Raw genomic sequence first — 21,201 nt, 5'->3', positions numbered from 1 at the left:
TTTTGCAGGTGTTAGGTTTTTTTTCAGCTCAAACAGCCCCATTGTTTCCTATGGGGGAATCGTGCACGAGCACGTTTTTGAGGCTGGCCGCGTCCGTAAGAAACTCTGGTATCGAGAGTTGAAGTTGCGTTAAAAATGCTCTACGCTCCTTTTTTGGAGCCTAACGCAGCCTTTATGTGGACTCTCAATACCAGAGTTATTTTTATGGTGCGGCCAGAAAAAAGTCGGCGTTAGCTACGCGGGTCCTTACCGACAAAACTCCAAATCTATCCATATATTTGCAAAAAACGGACATTGCTCTGAGCTACTTACAATCAGACAACACTGCTTACTTCCCATATAAAGTGCATACATATTGATTTAAGTTATTCTCTCATTCTTGATATGCTTCACAATTATATACACTTTTGCATGTAATACCAGGCACACTATTTCATTCTGCTTTTGCTCCAACTAACACTGATGTACTGACTCCTCTCCATACACTCAGTGTCCTAACAGTTGATCTTTACAGTCCTTATTCCTCAAAGCACACTATTTTACTTTAACCTGTTAATCTTCCTTTTGACCCTCATATGGTCACCCTCAGATCCATGAGCACAATCAGGGTATTACATTAACATTAATACCCAAGGTATGGTGTGAGACTGAGTGGTGACATATATATATGTGTATAAGGTATTAAAATTATCATAGATACATTCACTGATTCCTAGCATTCCTGACACTGTCATCCCAGAAGGAAGCTTCTTCTAAAGATGATGCACAAGAAAGCCTGCAAACAGTTTGCTGAAGACAAGCAGACTAAGGACATGGATTACTGGAATCATGTCCTGTGGTCCGATGAGACTAAGATAAACTTATTTGGTTCAGATGGTGTCAAGCGTGTCTTGCCTACAGTCAAGCTTGGTGGTAAGAGTTTCATGGTCTGGGCCTGCATGAGTGCTGCCAGCACTAGGGAGCTACAGTTCATTGAGAGAACCATGAATGCCAACATGTGCTGTGACAGACTTAAGAAGAGCATGATCCCCTCCCTTCGGAGACTGGGCTGCAGGGCAGTATTGTAACATGATAACGACCCCAAACACACCTCTAAGACGACCACTGCCTTGCTAAAGAAGCTTAGGGTAATGGTGATGGACTGGTCAAGCATGTCTCCAGACCTAAACCCTACTGAACATCTGTGGGGCATCCTCAAACGGAATGTGGGGGGAGCGCATGGTCTCTAACATCCACCAGCTCTGTGATGTCAACATGGAGGAATGGAAGAGGACTCCAGTGGCAACCTGTGAAGCTCTGGGGAACTCCATGCCCAAGAGGTTTAAGGCAGTGCTTGAAAATAATGGTGGTCACACAAAATATTGACACTTTGGGCCCAATTTGGACAGTTCCACTTAGGGGTGTACTCACTTTTGTTGCCAACGGTTTAGACATTAATGGCTGTGTGTTGAGTTATTTTGAGGGGACAGCAAATTTACACTGTTTTACAGGCTTTACACTGTAGCAAAGTATAATTTCTTCAGTGTTGTCACTTGAAAAGATATAATAAAATATTTACAAAAATGTGAGGGATGTACTCACTTTTGTGAGATACTGTATATATATATATATTTATACCCATATATATGTGTGTTTATCTATCTATCTATCTATCTATATATATATATATATATATATATATATATATATACTGTATATATTGTTTTTTTATGTTTTGTTTTAAGTAAAACACTTTTTTTTGAAGGGGGCCTTCATGAATTCTTGCACCGGGGCCCTTAAGTTTCTAGTTAGGCCTCTGGTAAAGAAAACCCCATCTCCCTTAGCCATATGCAATGCCGAAGTAGTTATACGCACTATGGGATGGGAGAAGGGGCACAGACTGTATATAAATGAGCCTCAAGTGTGTCCCATACAGTATCAAAAATAAGTATATAGATATATTGTACATAAGTTTGAAAAGCACAAAATCATAGTAAATAAAAGTAACTATCCATGCATAAGTCTAAAGGGGAATGACATTATAGAGACATACGACTGCCCTACTTAAACTATTATACAAAGGGAATAGTATATTATTCCAGATAGGGATCAGACTATATTACTCTATATATAGCTCAATAATACTATACAAGGGGCAGATATATCTGAACTATCACTGATGGGACGTAGAAAGCTCTATAGGGGAGGGTCAGGAAAGATCCCTAGAAGTATAAAAAAAAATAGTAAAACAAACCCTAGGCTGCCTGTCCAGGTAAATAATGTAGGTTTTTTAGGGGGTATAAATACAGGGAGTGCAGAATTATTAGGCAAGTTGTATTTTTGAGGATTAATTTTATTATTGAACAACAACCATGTTCTCAATGAACCCAAAAAACTCATTAATATCAAAGCTGAATAGTTTTGGAAGTAGTTTTTAGTTTGTTTTTAGTTATAGCTATTTTAGGGGGATATCTGTGTGTGCAGGTGACTATTACTGTGCATAATTATTAGGCAACTTAACAAAAAACAAATATATACCCATTTCAATTATTTATTTTTACCAGTGAAACCAATATAACATCTCAACATTCACAAATATACATTTCTGACATTCAAAAACAAAACAAAAACAAATCAGTGACCAATATAGCCACCTTTCTTTGCAAGGACACTCAAAAGCCTGCCATCCATGGATTCTGTCAGTGTTTTGATCTGTTCACCATCAACACTGCGTGCAGCAGCAACCACAGCCTCCCAGACACTGTTCAGAGAGGTGTACTGTTTTCCCTCCTTGTAAATCTCACATTTGATGATGGACCACAGGTTCTCAATGGGGTTCAGATCAGATGAACAAGGAGGCCATGTCATTAGATTTTCTTCTTTTATACCCTTTCTTGCCAGCCACGCTGTGGAGTACATGGACGCGTGTGATGGAGCATTGTCCTGCATGAAAATCATGTTTTTCTTGAAGGATGCAGACTTCTTCCTGTACCACTGCTTGAAGAAGGTGTCTTCCAGAAACTGGCAGTAGGACTGGGAGTTGAGCTTGACTCCATCCTCAACCCGAAAAGGCCCCACAAGCTCATCTTTGATGATACCAGCCCAAACCAGTACTCCACCTCCACCTTGCTGGCGTCTGAGTCGGACTGGAGCTCTCTGCCCTTTACCAATCCAGCCACGGGCCCATCCATCTGGCCCATCAAGACTCACTCTCATTTCATCAGTCCTTAAAACCTTAGAAAAATCAGTCTTGAGATATTTCTTGGCCCAGTCTTGACGTTTCAGCTTGGTGTCTTGTTCAGTGGTGGTCGTCTTTCAGCCTTTCTTACCTTGGCCATGTCTCTGAGTATTGCACACCTTGTGCTTTTGGGCACTCCAGTGATGTTGCAGCTCTGAAATATGGCCAAACTGGTGGCAAGTGGCATCTTGGCAGCTGCACGCTTGACTTTTCTCAGTTCATGGGCAGTTATTTTGCGCCTTGGTTTTTCAACACGCTTCTTGCGACCCTGTTGACTATTTTGAATGAAACGCTTGATTGTTCGATGATCACGCTTCAGAAGCTTTGCAATTTTAAGAGTGCTGCATCCCTCTGCAAGATATCTCACTATTTTTTACTTTTCTGAGCCTGTCAAGTCCTTCTTTTGACCCATTTTGCCAAAGGAAAGGAAGTTGCCTAATAATTATGCACACCTGATATAGAGTGTTGATGTCATTAGACCACACCCCTTCTCATTACAGAGATGCACATCACCTAATATGCTTAATTGGTAGTAGGCTTTCAAGCCTATACAGCTTGGAGTAAGACAACATGCATAAAGAGGATGATGTGGTCAAAATACTAATTTGCCTAATAATTCTGCACTCCCTGTATTATAATACCATATAATGGCTCAGGAATGCCATGCCACCTTACAGATGTTAAGTACATTGCCAAATATACAGATGCATTTAAGAAAACAAGTCCAAAAAGCAATTAGATAATTAATGAAGCAGACTGTTGTGAACAACCAGCAATTTAAGGAAACAATGCCAGTCAATACAAAAAGGCACAGTTGTTTTCCCCCAGGGTTCACTGTCACTGTAACTTATGATTTAGAATGTGTAGTATACTCCAATATAAGAAACTGCCGTATATATGAATAATGCATTATCCCCTTAGAGAGCACATGTCCATTTTCTGGGTGCTAGTGGAGCTAATAAACAGTCAATCAATAATGATAGAAAGTACGGAGGATGTAAACCTCTACACTCACCCCACAGTAACTGTTGGACAGCTTCTGTGAGTTTTACTCGGAGGATAATGGCAGCTTCCAGGTCAAAGGCTTCGTCATCCTGGTGAACCGCAGCTCCTGTGCGGAATTGTACACTAGACGTGCCTTCCTCTATAGCGCCACCCGAGTCTTTCAAGCGTCTGACGTCATCACCGGGACATGCCGAAAAGGGGTGTGTGAGGCTTAACCAATCAAAATGCTCCAGCGCCGGTTGAATCTTCAGCCCTCCCAGGGGGAAATGCAATGTGTATTGCGGCAGGCGAAAAACCAAGAGGAGTAGAGGCTGTGTGGGCTCTTGAAGATAAGCAGACTCCTTGTAGTCCGTAAGTAAATAGGCAAAAAGAGATTCAAGAGATCCAGTTGCATAAATTCAAATGGCTTTATTGGTGAAATAAAATCCTAGTAAATACCAGCACGGTAGCAGAGAGACAGCTGGCCCTACTAGTTTCGGCGAGATGCCGTAATCTAAGACCTGCTGTGTATTACAAAGTGGGTGTTTAAAAAGTAACTCTCATCACAGTCATTGGCTACAGGGGAGTGTATAAAACCACTCCCCCTTAACCCTTACATAAACAGGGGAACGGAGGGGGAAATAATCAACATTATTGCAAAAAATATAATATAATATAATGCATAGGGTGAAATACATAGTTTGAAAGGTCTCAGTTTCAATTGAAAAGGGGGGTTGGTAAATATCAACAGCTTGATAGGTATACAATGTTAAAGTTAGTAATGAATACTAAATACTAAAACTGTCAAAGGGGAATGAAGGGGTTACAGCATAGACAGCAGAATGTATTGTAACAAAAAAATGTACACAAATATAAACACAAGTAATGCAAAACCTGGTCATACTGAAAGACAAGAATAAATGATGCAATCTCACAAAAATGAATCCTATATTACAATAGTACATCATGAGGTGCCAAAGATAGACTATTAAAAGTCTTAAACATCAGAGAAGCAAAGAGTATTTAAAATTGGTTGCTGAGTATACAGTCCTAAAGTCTGATACTGGAAATTAGTAAAGTATCAGATATAAATGAAGTTGACAAAACACTCTACAATCAAGTAAATAAGCCTTCTATAATTTAAATATCTAGGCACCCATGATGTTATCAATACATGGACAATCAAATTTTATTGCATAAACAATATATACTTATCAAAACTAATAACCATAAAGCCCTTATGATATGGACATAGAATTAGACCCTAACCTACATGATGTAATAAGATTTCTGATCTCAATTCCAATAGAGATCAAAAATAGAATCCCAGAATATATGAGTACCTAGATAATCAGAATACTGTTCGCGTCTAGAGAAGGGATGCTTTGGGCTACACTGTTGCTGAAAGGACAGTATATATCTATTCAGCACCAGTGATTGATCAGATCAAACTCCGAGTTGAAGCCATTAGGGACCTGAGTGCAGAGTTTAAAGATCCAGAATGCTTCCTGGCGTGCTAATATAGCATCTTTATCCCCACCTCTGGGTGGTCTCCTAATGGCCTCAATTGCTCGCCACTTAAAAGATCTAACATCTCCGTGGTGAGTTTCAATAAAGTGTCTGGCTAATTCAGAACATGTTTTTTCATTCCTAATGTAGCCTAAATGTTCCCGTACTCTAGTACGGATGTCTCGGGACGTCATGCCCACATACTGTAGCTCGTGAGTGACACATTCAATTAAATAGACTACATAATTGGTGGAACATTTTATGCAGCCCTTTGTTTCATATATTTGATTAGTAGCACAGGAATGGAAGTTTCTTCCTTCCGTAATGAAGTCACAGGCCTTGCATTTTTTTTTTGTTACAATACATTCTGCTGTCTATGCTGTAACCCCTTCATTCCCCTTTGACAGTTTTAGTATTTAGTATTCATTACTAACTTTAACATTGTATACCTATCAAGCTGTTGATATTTACCAAACCCCCTTTTCAATTGAAACTGAGACCTTTCAAACTATGTATTTCACCCTATGCATTATATTATATTATATTTTTTGCAATAATGTTGATTATTTCCCCCTCCGTTCCCCTGTTTATGTAAGGGTTAAGGGGGAGTGATTTTATACACTCCCCTGTAGCCAATGACTGTGATGAGAGTTACTTTTTAAACACCCACTTTGTAATACACAGCAGGTCTTAGATTACAGCATCTCGCCGAAACTAGTAGGGCCAGCTGTCTCTCTGCTACCGTGCTGGTATTTACTAGGATTTTATTTCACCAATAAAGCCATTTGAATTTATGCAACTGGATCTCCTGAATCTCTTTTTGCCTATTTACTTGCGGACTACAAGGAGTCCGCTTATCTTCAAGAGCCCACACAGCCTCTACTCCTCTTGGTTTTTCACCTGCCGCAATACACATTGCATTTCCCCCTGGGAGGGCTGAAGATTCAACCGGCGCTGGAGCATTTTGATTGGTTAAGCCTCACACACCCCTTTTCAGCATTTCCCGGTGATGACGTCAGACGCTTGAAAGACTCGGGTGGCGCTATAGAGGAAGGCACGTCTAGTGTACAATTCCGCACAGGAGCTGCGGTTCACCAGGATGACAAAGCCTTTGACCTGGAAGCTGCCATTATCCTCCGAGTAAAACTCACAGAAGCTGTCCAACAGTTACTGCGGGGTGAGTGTAGAGGTTTACATCCTCCGTACTTTCTATCATTATTGATTGACTGTTTATTAGCTCCACTAGCGCCCAGAAAATGGACATGTGCTCTCTAAGGGGATAATGCATTATTCATATATACGGCAGTTTCTTATATTGGAGTATACTACACATTCTACATCATAAGTTACAGTGACAGTGAACCCTGGGGGAAAACAACTGTGCCTTTTTGTATCTTTTCCTTGATCCCCACTTTTCTCCCCTGTTTCTTTGAGGCTGATTCAGTTACTTTATTGACATATATTTTTCATACCCTATCCTAAATATGGAAGCCACGATATCTACACAGTTCTACTCATTGCTACCCCCTAGTGATTGTGACTTTGAAGGGTTGGAGTTGGAGGAATTTTTCAATCAGGAATCTGGTGATATTAAATTGGGGGACTTGTTCTACAGCTTGGAACTATTAAGGCTTAAAGAGATACGCCTTAAATTGGACACTTGGATTATAAATAAATACCTTGGTCTTAAGATGATACCTAGAGGCCTTAGGGTCAAAAAGTTTCCTAATTTTGTTATTACAGATAGCGAATTCATTAGTGAGTGGAATGACATTTTATCTGAATGTTCACTGAGGCTAATGATTTTGTTAGTCAAATATAAATCTAAACAATTACAATTAGTGAGAGATGAAATTGTTACCCTACAAAATGATCTGTCTAAATATCAAGATTTAGAAGAATACAGTTGTTTTGATAAAATGTTGGTTGAGGTGGTTGAGAATAATAGAAAAACCCTTATTTCTACTAAACACACCAAATTCCTTAGAGATCAAAGAGATTATAATGAGGGAAAGGTCTTTATCTGGCAAAAACAAGCAAGATTCAGAGGGAGGAATACCAATAAAAATAAAAACAAAAATAAAGGCAAATTGAACACCACAGAAGGGAGTGAAGCCTCAGGTAGTGATAAACAGAGTGGTGGCCCATATAATCACAAGAACAATAACCAAAATAAAAATAAAAACAAAAATAAGAGCAAACAAAAGAAAAAAGTCAGCTTTGCAGATGTGGATTCAACAGATGATGAACATTCATCAGCTGTGGCTTCAACATCGGGTGAGGAACAGTCTGGATCAGATGGTGAATTTTCCTCCCAATCATTGGGGGGTGACTCTTTGACATCCACTAGTCAAGTAATTGTACCCAGAAACATAAACAATGTTGATGTGGAATACAGTCAGATTGTCAGGCCAAAAATATCTGACAAGGTGACAGATAACACATCTACTTTAAGACCTTATGCTGATGATGGGGGTCCAACATGGTATCTAACTATACAGATACCAATAAGTCGCAGGTTTTTCGGCCTGTTCCGAAACAACCCACAGGGGGAGGGAAGGATGTGGTTCACAAACACAGGTATTCCCTGAGGGAGATAAAACGCCCAACTTAGGCAGTGTTATAAATCTATATTTGCATTCACTCAATTTGGTTGAAATTAGGGTGTTAAATTATGGCCTGGGTTTTTGCCCTAATAGTAGCTTTAATTTATTTAACACCATCGTGTATGTGAATAGATTTATAAGGAAGCTTACACTCCAAAAACACTTCCACAATCCTGAATCAACACATCCCAATACTGACACTGAGCAAGTGATTAACAGAGCTCCCTTTAACAGGTATGATCTGCCCATTTGTAACATAAGTAACTTTCAAGATGTTTGTGATATAACAACACTTGAGAGTTTACAAGCAGAATCTGCTATTACAGAAACAACAGCAAAAGAGGTTTTTCCCAAATTCAAACCTCAGTCCAAGTTTTACCCCATCCAAAGCAGAGGTAAACTTTGGAACTCTACCACAAGAGAGTGGTTGAAGACTTAACCTCCCTTCATTACTCTAAAAAGATCAGTAAACACAATCTGTCTTTACGTGAAAAAGAAGCATTAACTGCACTCAAAAACAACGATTCCCTTATTATCAGGAACTCAGATAAGGGTGGAAGTGTGGTACTCCTAGATAAGGATATATACATCCTTGAAGCTATGAGACAATTGGGAGACTCTGATACATATTCTGTTCTTTCATGTGATCCTACAAAAAGATTCCAGAGGGAACTGTCTCTTTTGCTGGATGAGGGAAGATTCTTGGACCTTATGGATGATGATACTGTCCAATATCTTTATGTAGAGTACGCAGTGGTCCCAATCTTCCATCATTTGCCAAAAGTCCACAAGAGTCTTGAGGAGGTAAGGGGACGTCCGATTGTTTCTGGCATTGGCTCTCTCTTAGAGCCATTATCAGAATGGTTGGACGCCATCCTGCAACCCATTGTACATTCTTTACACAGTTACATCAGGGATACCACACATATTTTACAGCTACTTGATGGTTTTGTTTGGACACCACTTGATAGTTGGCTTACCATCGATGTGGTGTCATTGTACTCCACTATACCCCATGATATGGGCATTAGTGCCATCAAACATTTTCTGGAATCTTATTATTCCATGGATAACTCTACAGCCGATTTCATCATCAGAGTGACCCATTTCTTGTTAAAACATAATTATTTTATGTTTGAGGGGGTGTTCTATCAAGGTACTGCCATGGAGGCAAAATTTGCCCCATCATATGCAAATATATTCATGGGATGGCTAGAGATCAACTTTGTCTATGCAGATAGAAACCCCTTCATCCATCACATACGATTGTATAAACGTTTCATTGACGATCTGATTATAATTTGGTCCTCAGATGAGGAATCGGCTGATAAGTTTGCAGAATTTCTGAACATGAGTGATAATGGAGTGAAATTCACCCACGAATGGCAAAAATCAGAAATACATTTTCTGGATGTTAACCTTAGGGGAGACATTGAAACTGGCACTATTATCTACAATTTGTATCGGAAACCCATTGCAGGAAACACCCTTTTACACAACAAAAGCGCCCACCCTAAACATGTTTTTAAGGGTATTGCTAAAGGGCAGCTACTCAGGGCTAAAAGGATCTGCAATAGGGAATCTGATTACAAAAAGGAGAGCCAAGAGGTAAAAAACAGGTTACTTGAGAGAGGTTACAACCATTTTTTGGTTGATAACGTCTTGGATGAAGTAACCAAAACCAAAAGAGATCCTTCAAAATAAGACACATAAAAAATCTGATAATCGTACACACTTTATCACCAAGTACTCTTCTGAATTCTACGAGATTTGTAGAATTCTGAAGAAATACTTCCCTATGTTGTATGGGGACAAACAACTGAAAACAGTAGTGGAAAAAGGATTCAAATGTGTTTACTCTAGAAATGTCACCTTGGGGAATATTTTATCCCCAAGTCAAATATCACAGAAACCTAAGCCCACTACATGGCTTTCTGTTAATGGGACCTATAAGTGTGGGGTCTCAAGATGCAAGGCCTGTGACTTCATTACGGAAGGAAGAAACTTCCATTCTTGTGCTACTAATCAAATATATGAAACAAAGGGCTGCATAAAATGTTCCACCAATTATGTAGTCTATTTAATTGAATGTGTCACTCACCAGCTACAGTATGTGGGCATGACGTCCCGAGACATCCGTACTAGAGTACGGGAACATTTAGGCTACATTAGGAATGAAAAAACATGTTCTGAATTAGCCAGACACTTTATTGAAACTCACCACGGAGATGTTAGATCTTTTAAGTGGCGAGCAATTGAGGCCATTAGGAGACCACCCAGAGGTGGGGATAAAGATGCTATATTAGCACGCCAGGAAGCATTCTGGATCTTTAAACTCCGCACTCAGGTCCCTAATGGCTTCAACTTGGAGTTTGATCTGATCAATCACTGGTGCTGAATAGATATATACTGTCCTTTCAGCAACAGTGTAGCCCAAAGCATCCCTTCTCTAGACGCGAACAGTATTCTGATTATCTAGGTACTCATATATTCTGGGATTCTATTTTTGATCTCTATTGGAATTGAGATTAGAAATCTTATTACATCATGTAGGTTAGGGTCTAATCCTATGTCCATATCATAAGGGCTTTATGGTTATTAGTTTTGATAAGTATATATTGTTTATGCAATAAAATTTGATTGTCCATGTATTGATAACATCATGGGTGCCTAGATATTTAAATTATAGAAGGCTTATTTACTTGATTGTAGAGTGTTTTGTCAACTTCATTTATATCTGATACTTTACTAATTTCCAGTATCCGACTTTAGGACTGTATACTCAGCAACCAATTTTAAATACTCTTTGCTTCTCTGATGTTTAAGACTTTTAATAGTCTATCTTTGGCACCTCATGATGTACTATTGTAATATAGGATTCATTTTTGTGAGATTGCATCATTTATTCTTGTCTTTCAGTATGACCAGGTTTTGCATTACTTGTGTTTATATTTGTGTACATTTTTTTGTTACAATACATTCTGCTGTCTATGCTGTAACCCCTTCATTCCCCTTTGACAGTTTTAGTATTTAGTATTCATTACTAACTTTAACATTGTATACCTATCAAGCTGTTGATATTTACCAACCCCCCTTTTCAATTGAAACTGAGACCTTTCAAACTATGTATTTCACCCTATGCATTATATTATATTTTTTGCAATAATGTTGATTATTTCCCCCTCCGTTCCCCTGTTTATGTAAGGGTTAAGGGGGAGTGGTTTTATACACTCCCCTGTAGCCAATGACTGTGATGAGAGTTACTTTTTAAACACCCACTTTGTAATACACAGCAGGTCTTAGATTACGGCATCTCGCCGAAACTAGTAGGGCCAGCTGTCTCTCTGCTACCGTGCTGGTATTTACTAGGATTTTATTTCACCAATAAAGCCATTTGAATTTATGCAACTGGATCTCTTGAATCTCTTTTTGCCTAATGCCAGTCAATATTCACATTTAACCCCTTAGGGTGCAGGGTGTCCATTCTGAATATCCATTTGGCCTCCACTTGTAGGAGTTTCTTCTTTCTGTCACCCCCTCATTTTAGGGGTGGGACATGGTCATTCAATGTGAAACTCAAATCCTTAATAGTGTGTTTAGCCTCTAAAAAGTGTCTGACTACTGGTTGATCAGTCTTACCAGTGTCTACTGCAGATCTAATAGCACTCCTGTGATTCGCCATCCATTTCTTGATGTTGTCCTCAGTTTTACCTACATAGAATTTAGCACATTTGCAGCTCAAAAGGTAGATAACAAATTTAGTGTTGCATGTCAGGTACTGGCGAATTTGGTACCTCTTGTTGGTATGCAGGTGCCTAAATGTCGGCCCCTGCAACATTGCGTGACATGTCCCACAACTTGGGCATCTGAAGGATCCTATCTTTTTGGATTTTAGCCAAGTTTCATTCTTGTAGCAGTGGGTAGGGTCTGTAAGCATAAGTTCATCCTTTAAGTTACTCGCCCGTTTGTATTCTATCCTCGGGGAGTCAAATGCGGCAAAGGGTAGAGTGGGATCAGACTGAAAGATCTACCATTTGTCACGTAGGCTCTTTGCAGTGACTTGGATGTTAGGTCCATACGTCGTCGTGAAGGTTAATCGTTGTTTGGTGTCCTCTTCATTGTGAGACATTAATTGCTCCCAATTAGCAGTTAAAAATTCTTTGTGCACATCAGAAATTAGATTGTGTGCATAGCCTCTTTTGAGAAACTTCTGAGACATCTCCTGTAATTGCACTTCAGCTCTTTCTTTCCTGGTGTTATTTCTGATTACCCTTGTCATTTGCACTTTGGGAATAGCCCGTATAAGCAATCTGGGTAAAATTCATGGTAGTAAACCCAGAACTCCCAGTGTCTTTATATCTATACTACCACATGAGGGATAATTCCGTTTATACTAGAGGAAGCTGGGGGTAATAGTATATAGCACCTCCTAAACAAGAATAGTAGTTCAGTGGATGTAGATCTATAATGCCTCAAAGTGTGTCTGCTATGGCTTATAGCATTCAGAGGGTCTAAATACTTAGCAAGTGTAAATATATAACAACAGTAGAGAGGCATGATTATTTCCAGTAAACATTTGGTGTCCCTTAGTGTAATGTTTAGAGGTATAGTGAAAGTACAAATATAATGGTGGTAATAAGTCACATTTTAGTACTTAGCGGGTAAGCCCCATTTAAATTAATGCGGTATAGCAGATTAAATAGTGCTAGTTTCTCTAATTTTTCAAGGGGTCTTTGTGGGCTCAATTATAGCTTAATTGCACGTATATGGAAATTAATGGTTTATGTGGTCGCCCTAGGATCTGGGAACTGATATATAGACACGTGGATCTGTTGGGAGTTTAGAGACTGAGTAAGCAAGTGGAGCATACATACCAGCAATTATTGCTAAATACTGTGTAAAATAGCATATGATTAGGCATTACAAAAAGTACAGTTTAGGTATTGCAAAGTAAAATTTGGAAATACACATTACCCATTACTCTCAATGACATAAATTTTCTGAATATATATGCAACATCCTTATGATTTAGGTGAGGTCCCTATGATTTTGTACTGAGATGGATCTTACAAAAATGAGAGCCTCCACTATACTAGGAGTATGTCTGATATGGCATGCCTGGAATGTCTATCAGGTAAAGACAGATGGAGGGAAGAATATGCAGGTGTATATTGTATAAATGTAAGGTTCGTCAAATACTACCTGCCTGGTCTACTTCTTCTAAGCTCAAATAGAGGGTGTATATCATTAATTGTGTAGGAGTATGGGAATTTTGAGCTGACCATCCCTACTTAGAAATGTAGTACATATCTCCCCATCCCCCTCGCCGGCTGAAGGAGAAGGGGGAAGCCTGTTTGTCTCTGAGGAATGCAGCAGGTGCATGTCACATAGTTCACAAAGATTACATAAGATAAAAAAAGAGACAACATACAGATGAAGCTAATTAGGGCATTATAGCTACTTTAAGTTAAGTAGTACAGCAATCTCCATAAACTGTTAGATATAGAGTAGGCACATACCATATTAAACCATAGCAATAACGTTCCTGCACCTATAGAAACACAATGTGTAGTTGAACATTATCTACACCAGCAAGTATATATATGACAACTCTACTCCACCAGGCCAGGCACAATGATACAGACCAGTTAGTGTGGATGTAAATCTATAGGGTCTCAAAGTGTATATGCAAGGCCTTGTGACATAAGGAAGAGCTAACTATTTGGAAAATGTGTGTATATATATATATATATATATATATATATATATATCAGCAAAAGCTACCTTAAATCTATATATCTATATATACTGCAGCTTGTCCAGGTATGGATCAAGGATTTACATCCCTAACTCAGGCCGTTTTGTGAGACGTAAAGTGATTAAAAGGGCAGACTCCTTAGTCTCCATATTGGGCTTCTTATCAGAAAACGTATGGGAACCTATGGGATACAAAACATCTCAACCCCTAATTTAATGCTTAATTTTTATAGGCTACAGGCACCAAGATTAGACAATGATAGTAGCATATTATGGAGGCATTGTCATTTCTAATGAACATTTAGTGTCCTTTAGCGTAGTGATTAATGCTAAAACATAAGTACAACTCTGATGTTAAATTAAGCATAATTATGCAATTTGCTAGAGGGTCCACTGGGGGCAGTGTGTAGAATTCATTTCCAGGCAGTGACATCATAGACCAGCCTGCCTGATATAGTACCACCCATTTTTTAGAGTAAGTGGGGGATTTGGAAACGGCTTGTCTCTTTCCACCATGAGCCAACAAGGATTAAGGACTGGAGTTTTTGCTGGGCCCAGCTGGCAGGCAGAGCCCTGTAGGTTAGAATTTGTACTGTTGTGAGTATTGTTTTGATTCATGGTTGTGTTTATTGTATTGTAATGTGTTACCACTGTGTCGAGTATTGTTTCTGTCTTTTGTACTAGTATTGTTTTATTGTATTAACTTTTCATATGGATTGCCAAGTAAATTGTCAATTGATATTATACTGTTTCGTGTGTTTTTCTTTCACATATTCGACCATAAAACCAAGAACTAAAAAATATTAATGTTATAATTCAGTTGGATATTAATTTATGTATTGATATTCATAAATTGTTGATGCCTAACTTAACATTTTGGCGACGTAGGATGGGATTATGCTTGCTTAAATATTGGAGAAAATACAAATGTTTGGCTTAAAAAGTTACAGTAACGTGTGTGTCTTTGTAGATAAATGAATGAATGAAAGAATAGATGATGCATTGTACTCAGTTTTTATCATTTCTGCCTGTGCAAAGATATATCAAATTTGTGAATCAATGTGCAACACCAGTATACAGAAAGTTTAATATTATTATGTTTATTGGTGTAGAAGATAGAAATTAATTATTGTGATTTTCTATTTAAATCGTTGATGTTTTTTAGAAGCCTTTTATTTTGTGCCACTGACTGACCATTTGGTAGCCACATGGTGTGTGTTGAGGCCTAGTGTAATTTACATATGAAAAGACCTTTAACAGTTCACTTTGAAACTGGTTAAACTAGTTTTTGTTTTTTTCCTGCCTCCATAATGAAAAACACAGATTTGGATTAAATCTGTGTTATTTAGCTAGAATCACCATTCTTTTTTTTTTTGGTTTGTGTTTTTATTAATTCATTTCTCTCTTTTTTACAGGAAGAAAAAAGGAAAGTTTAGTAGACTAAACATTTAATAATATGCAGTGTAGTATGTTTATATAATATATATAATGATGACTAGTGAGATAAAGACCATCCTTTTAACAGAGGATGTGTGCAAAGCCATTGTGTTAAGATATAGGCCTCTAGCTCGCCTACCATCGCCGCCGTGGACCTGAATACGCTCGCCAAAGTTATCAATAAATCTGTCAAAAAGCCGCGCACCAAGTACGGAGCGATGAGCAGCGGACTGTGATAGTTATCACTCATCCGATCTCGCTGCTCTTCGGCTTTTTGACAGCTTTATTGACAAGCTGTCACTAAGCACCCACACTAAACTACACTGTTCTACCCCCTATACCGGCACCCCCGGAGCCCCCCACAACTAAATAAAGTTAGTAACCCCTAAACCGCCGCTCCCGGAGCCCACCGCCACCTACATTATACCTAGTAACCCTTATCCTGCCCCCCCATACCGCCGCCACCTATAATAAATGTATTAACCCCTATCCTGCCGATCCCGGACCCCGCCGCAACTAAATAAATTGTTTAACCCCTAAACCGCCACTCCCGGATCCTGCCGCCACATATATTAAACGTATTAACCCCTATCCTTCCCCCCTACACCATTGTCACCTATAATAAATGTATTAACCCCTATCCTGCCCCCCCTACACCACACGGCCGCCACTATAATAAAATTATTAACCCCTAAACCTAAGTATAACCCTAACCCTAACACCCCCCTAACTTAAATATTAATTAAATACATCTAAATAAATTTAACTCTTATTAAATTAATTATTCATATTTAAAACTAAATACTTACCTTTAAAATAAACCCTAATATAGCTACAATATAAATAATAATTTTATTGTAGCTATCTTAGGATATATTTTTATTTTACAGGCAAATTTCCATTTATTTCAACTAGGTACAATAGCTATTAAATAGTAATTAACTATTTAATAGCTACCTAGTTAAAATAAAGAGAAATTTACCTGTAAAATAAAAACTAACCTAAGTTACAATTACACCTAATACTACACTATACTTAAATAAATTATTCCTATTTCAAACTAAATACTTACCTGTAAAATAAACCCTAAGATAGCTACAATGTATTAAATAATTACATTGTAGCTATTTTAGGATTTATATTTATTTTACAGGTAACTTTGTATTTATTTTAGCTAGTTAGAATAGTTATTAAATAGTTATTAACTATTTAATAACTACCTAGCTAAAAGAAATACAAAATTACCTGTAAAATAAATCCTAACCTAAGTTACAATTAAACCTAACACTACACTATCATTAAATTAATAAAATAAATAACTACAATTAAATACAATTAAATAAACTAACTAAAGTACAAAAAATAAAAAAAGCTAAGTTACAAAGAATAAAAAAAATAATTTACAAACATTTAAAAAATATTACAACAATTTTAAGCTACTTACACCTAATCTAAGCCCCCTAATAAAATAACAAAGCCCCCCAAAATAAAAAAAATGCCCTATCCTATTCTACATTAAAAAGTTACCAGCTCTATTACCTTACCAGCCCTTAAAAGGGCCTTTTGCGGGAAATGCCCCAAAGAAAACAGCTCTTTTGCCTCTAAAATAAAAATACAACCCCCCCCAACATTAAAACCCACCACCCACATACCCCTACTCTAACTCAAACCCCCCTTAAATAAACCTAACACTACCCCCTGAAGATCATCCTACCTTTAGCCGTCTTCAGCCAGCCAACCACCGATGGAACCTGAAGAGGAGATCCGGAGCGGCAGAAGTCATCATCCAAGGAGCGCTGAAGAAGTCTTCCATCCGATTTAAGTCATCATCCAGGCGGCGCTGAAGAAGTCTTCCATCCGATTTAAGTCATCATCCAGGCGGCGTCTTCAATCTTCATCCATCCGGAGCGAAGCCATCTTCAGACGAGCCTACGCGGAGCCATCTTCACCCACCGACGACTGAACGACGAATGACGGTTCCTTTAAGTGACGTCATCCAAGATGGCGTCACTCGAATTCCGATTGGCTGATAGGATTCTATCAGCCAATCTGAATTAAGGTAGAAAAATCTGATTGGCTGATTGAATCAGCCAATCAGATTCAAGTTCAATCCGATTGGCTGAACCAATCACTTTAAGGTACCATCATTCATCGTTAGTCGTCGGGAAGAAGAGGATGGCTCCACGTCGGCTCATCTGAAGATGGCTCCGCTCTGCCCCGGATGGATGAAGATTGAAGACGCGGCTTGGATGAAGACTTCAATCGGATGGAAGACTTCTTCAGCTCCCCTTGGATGATGACTTCAGTCGGATGGAAGACTTCTTCAGCGCCCCTTGGATGATGACTTCTGCCGCTCCGGATCTCCTCTTCGGTTCCATCGGTCGTCGGCTGGCTGAAGACGGCTAAAGGTAGGATGATCTTCAGGGGGTAGTGTTAGGTTTATTTAAGGAGGGTTTGGGTTAGAGTAGGGGTATGTGGGTGGTGGGTTTTAATGTTGGGGGGGTTGTATTTTTATTTTACAGGCAAAAGAGCTGTTTTCTTTGGGGCATGCCCCGCAAAAGGCCCTTTTAAGGGCTGGTAAGGTAATAGAGCTGGTAACTTTTTAATGTAGAATAGGGTAGGGCATTTTTTTATTTTGGGGGGCTTTGTTATTTTATTAGGGGGCTTAGATTAGGTGTAAGTAGCTTAAAATTGTTGTAATATTTTTTAAATGTTTGTAAATTATTTTTTTATTTTTTGTAACTTAGCTTTTTTTATTTTTTGTACTTTAGTTAGTTTATTTAATTGTATTTAATTGTAGTTATTTTTAGGTAATTTATTTAATTAATTTAATGATAGTGTAGTGTTAGGTTTAATTGTAACTTAGGTTAGGATTTATTTTACAGGTAATTTTGTATTTCTTTTAGCTAGGTAGTTATTAAATAGTTAATAACTATTTAATAACTATTCTAACTAGCTAAAATAAATACAAAGTTACCTGTAAAATAAATATAAATCCTAAAATAGCTACAATATAATTATTAATTACATTGTAGCTAACTTAGGGTTTTTTTTTACAGGTAAGTATTTAGTTTTAAATAGGAATAATTTATTTAATGATAGTGTAGTGTTAGGTGTAATTGAAACTTAGGTTAGTTTTTATTTTACAGGTAAATTTCTCTTTATATTAACTAGGTAGCTATTAAATAGTTAAAGGGACATTATACACTCATTTTTTCTTTGCATAAATGTTTTGTAGATGATCTATTTATATAGCCCATAAAGTTTTGTTTTTTTAAATAAATGTTTAGTTTTGCTTATTTTTAAATAATATTGCTCTGATTTTCAGACTCCTAACCAAGCCCCAAAGTTTTATGTGAATACCGTCAGCTACCTTCTCCAGCTTGCTGCTGTTTGTGTAAAGGGTCTTTTCATATGCAAAAAAGGGGGAGGGGGGAGTGTCTTATTTGTCACTTGCAGTGGGCTTTGCAGCTACCTTTTCAACAGAGCCAAACTGACAGCTTCTAAGTAAGTTTTTAAACAGTTTTATACTGGATCTTTATATCAGTATCTGTGTATCGTATTCTTTATAGTAGTGCCTATTACATTTAGTTATATGAAAATGAGTGTATACTGTCCCTTTAATAACTATTTAATTGCTATTGTACCTAGTTAAAATAAATTGAAAGTTGCCTGTAAAATAAAAATAAATCCTAAGATAGCTACAATATAATTATTATTTATATTGTAGCTATATTAGGGTTTATTTTACAGGTAAGTATTTAGTTTTAAATAGGATTAATTTAGTTAATAAGAGAAATATTATTTAGATTTGTTTAATTAATATTTAAGTTAGGGGGGTGTTAGGGTTAGGGTTAGACTTAGGTTTAGGGGTTAATAATTTTATTATAGTGGCGGCGGTGTAGGGGGGGCAGGATAGGGGTTAATAAATTTATTATAGGTTGCAGCGGTATAGGGGGGGCAGGATAGGGGTTAATAAATTTATTATAGGCGGCAACGGTGTAGGGGCGGCAGATTAGGGGTTAATAAGTTTAATATAGGTTGCGGCGGGGTCCGGGAGCGGCGGTTTAGGGGTTAAACTATTTATTTAGGTGCGGCGAGGTCCGGGATCCGCAGGATAGGGGTTAATAACTTAATTATAGGTGGTGGCAGTATAGGGGGGGCAGGATAGAGGTTACTAGGTATAATGTAGGTGGCGGCCGTGTCCGGGAGCGGCGGTTTAGGGGTTAATAACTTTATTATAGTTGCGGCGGGGTCTAGGAGCGGCGGTTTAGGGGTTAATAACTTTATTTAGTTGCGGGGGGCTCTGGAGATGCCGGTATAGGGGGTAATACATTTATTTAGTTGCGACGGTGTAGGGGGGGGCAGATTAGGGTTGTTTAGACTCGGGGTACATGTTAGGGTGTTAGGTGTAGACATCTCCCATAGGAATCAATGGGATATCTGGCAGCAGCGAACATGAACTTTCGCTATGGTCAGACTCCCATTGATTCCTGGAGGCGGCGGTTTGAAAACCAGGTACGCTGGGCCGGAAAAGTGCCGAGCGTACCTGCTAGTTTTTTGATAACTAGCAAAAGTAGTCAGATAGTGCCGAACTTGTGTGCGGAACATCTGGAGTGACGTAAGAATCGATCTGTGTCGGACTGAGTCCGGCGGATCGAAGCTTACGTCACTAAATTCTACTTTTGCCGGTGTCTAGGGCTTGATAACTAAGGCGAATCAGCCTCGCCACAAATACGCTGCAGAATTCCAGTGTATTTTAGGTTGACGGCTTGATAACTAGAGGCCATAGTGTACACCTTGGCTAGCAGCTGCAGCCAGGGGGAGGAGTTTTTCTTTTGTTACATTATGTGAGTGGTCTTATCTGTAAGAAATTACAATTATATGCCTAAGGTAACCATTGTATGGAGTATGTCTTTCAGTTTTAACATTCAGGACCAAGGAGTTACAGTGAAAATGATAACATAAGTTAAAGGGATATTCTACACCAGAATTTTTTTTTTTAAAGAGTTAGATAATCCCTTTATTACCCATTCCTCTGTTTTGTATAACCAACACAGTTATATTAATATATGTTTTACCTCTGTGACTACTTTGTATCTAAGCCTCTGCAATACTGCCCCCTTATCTCAGTGCATTGGACAAACATGCAGTTTAGCCAATCAGTGCAGACTATTAAATAACTCCATGGGAGCAAGCACAATGTTCCAACTGTGAAAAACTTTCAAAATGCTCTGAGCTAAGAGGCGGTTTTCAATGGTTTAGAAACCAGTTTGAGCCTACTTAGGTTTAGCTTTTGAAAAAATACCACCAAGTGAACAACCAAATATAATGATAAAAGACAGTTAGAAAGTTGTTTAAAATTATATGCCCTATTGGAATCATGAAAGTTTAATTTTGACCTGACTGTCCCTTTAAGTAGCAGAATGCCACTGTCACTACAATGTGCAGCTGTGCAGGCCCTTTGCCATGAGGTTTAGTATGAAGCACTCTAAAAGTTGCGGATACATGTCCAGGAGAAAGTCTGAAAGATGAGGAACTGATCCAATGGTTGTGGTTGGGTTGTTTGAATTGCAGGCATAATGGCCTATAACCTTTAACAGACCTGGAAGAGGATTTGTAGTTTGCTTCACTAACTTTATATGTCCAGTAGGATTAAAAGATGGGAAACATACCCATAGCTGTCATTGA

The sequence above is a fragment of the Bombina bombina genome, chromosome 3 (assembly GCF_027579735.1).
Source record: "Bombina bombina isolate aBomBom1 chromosome 3, aBomBom1.pri, whole genome shotgun sequence".
Classification (NCBI taxonomy): domain Eukaryota; kingdom Metazoa; phylum Chordata; class Amphibia; order Anura; family Bombinatoridae; genus Bombina; species Bombina bombina.
The sequence above is the reverse complement of the archived record's forward strand: the minus strand, read 5'-3'. Positions refer to the sequence as shown.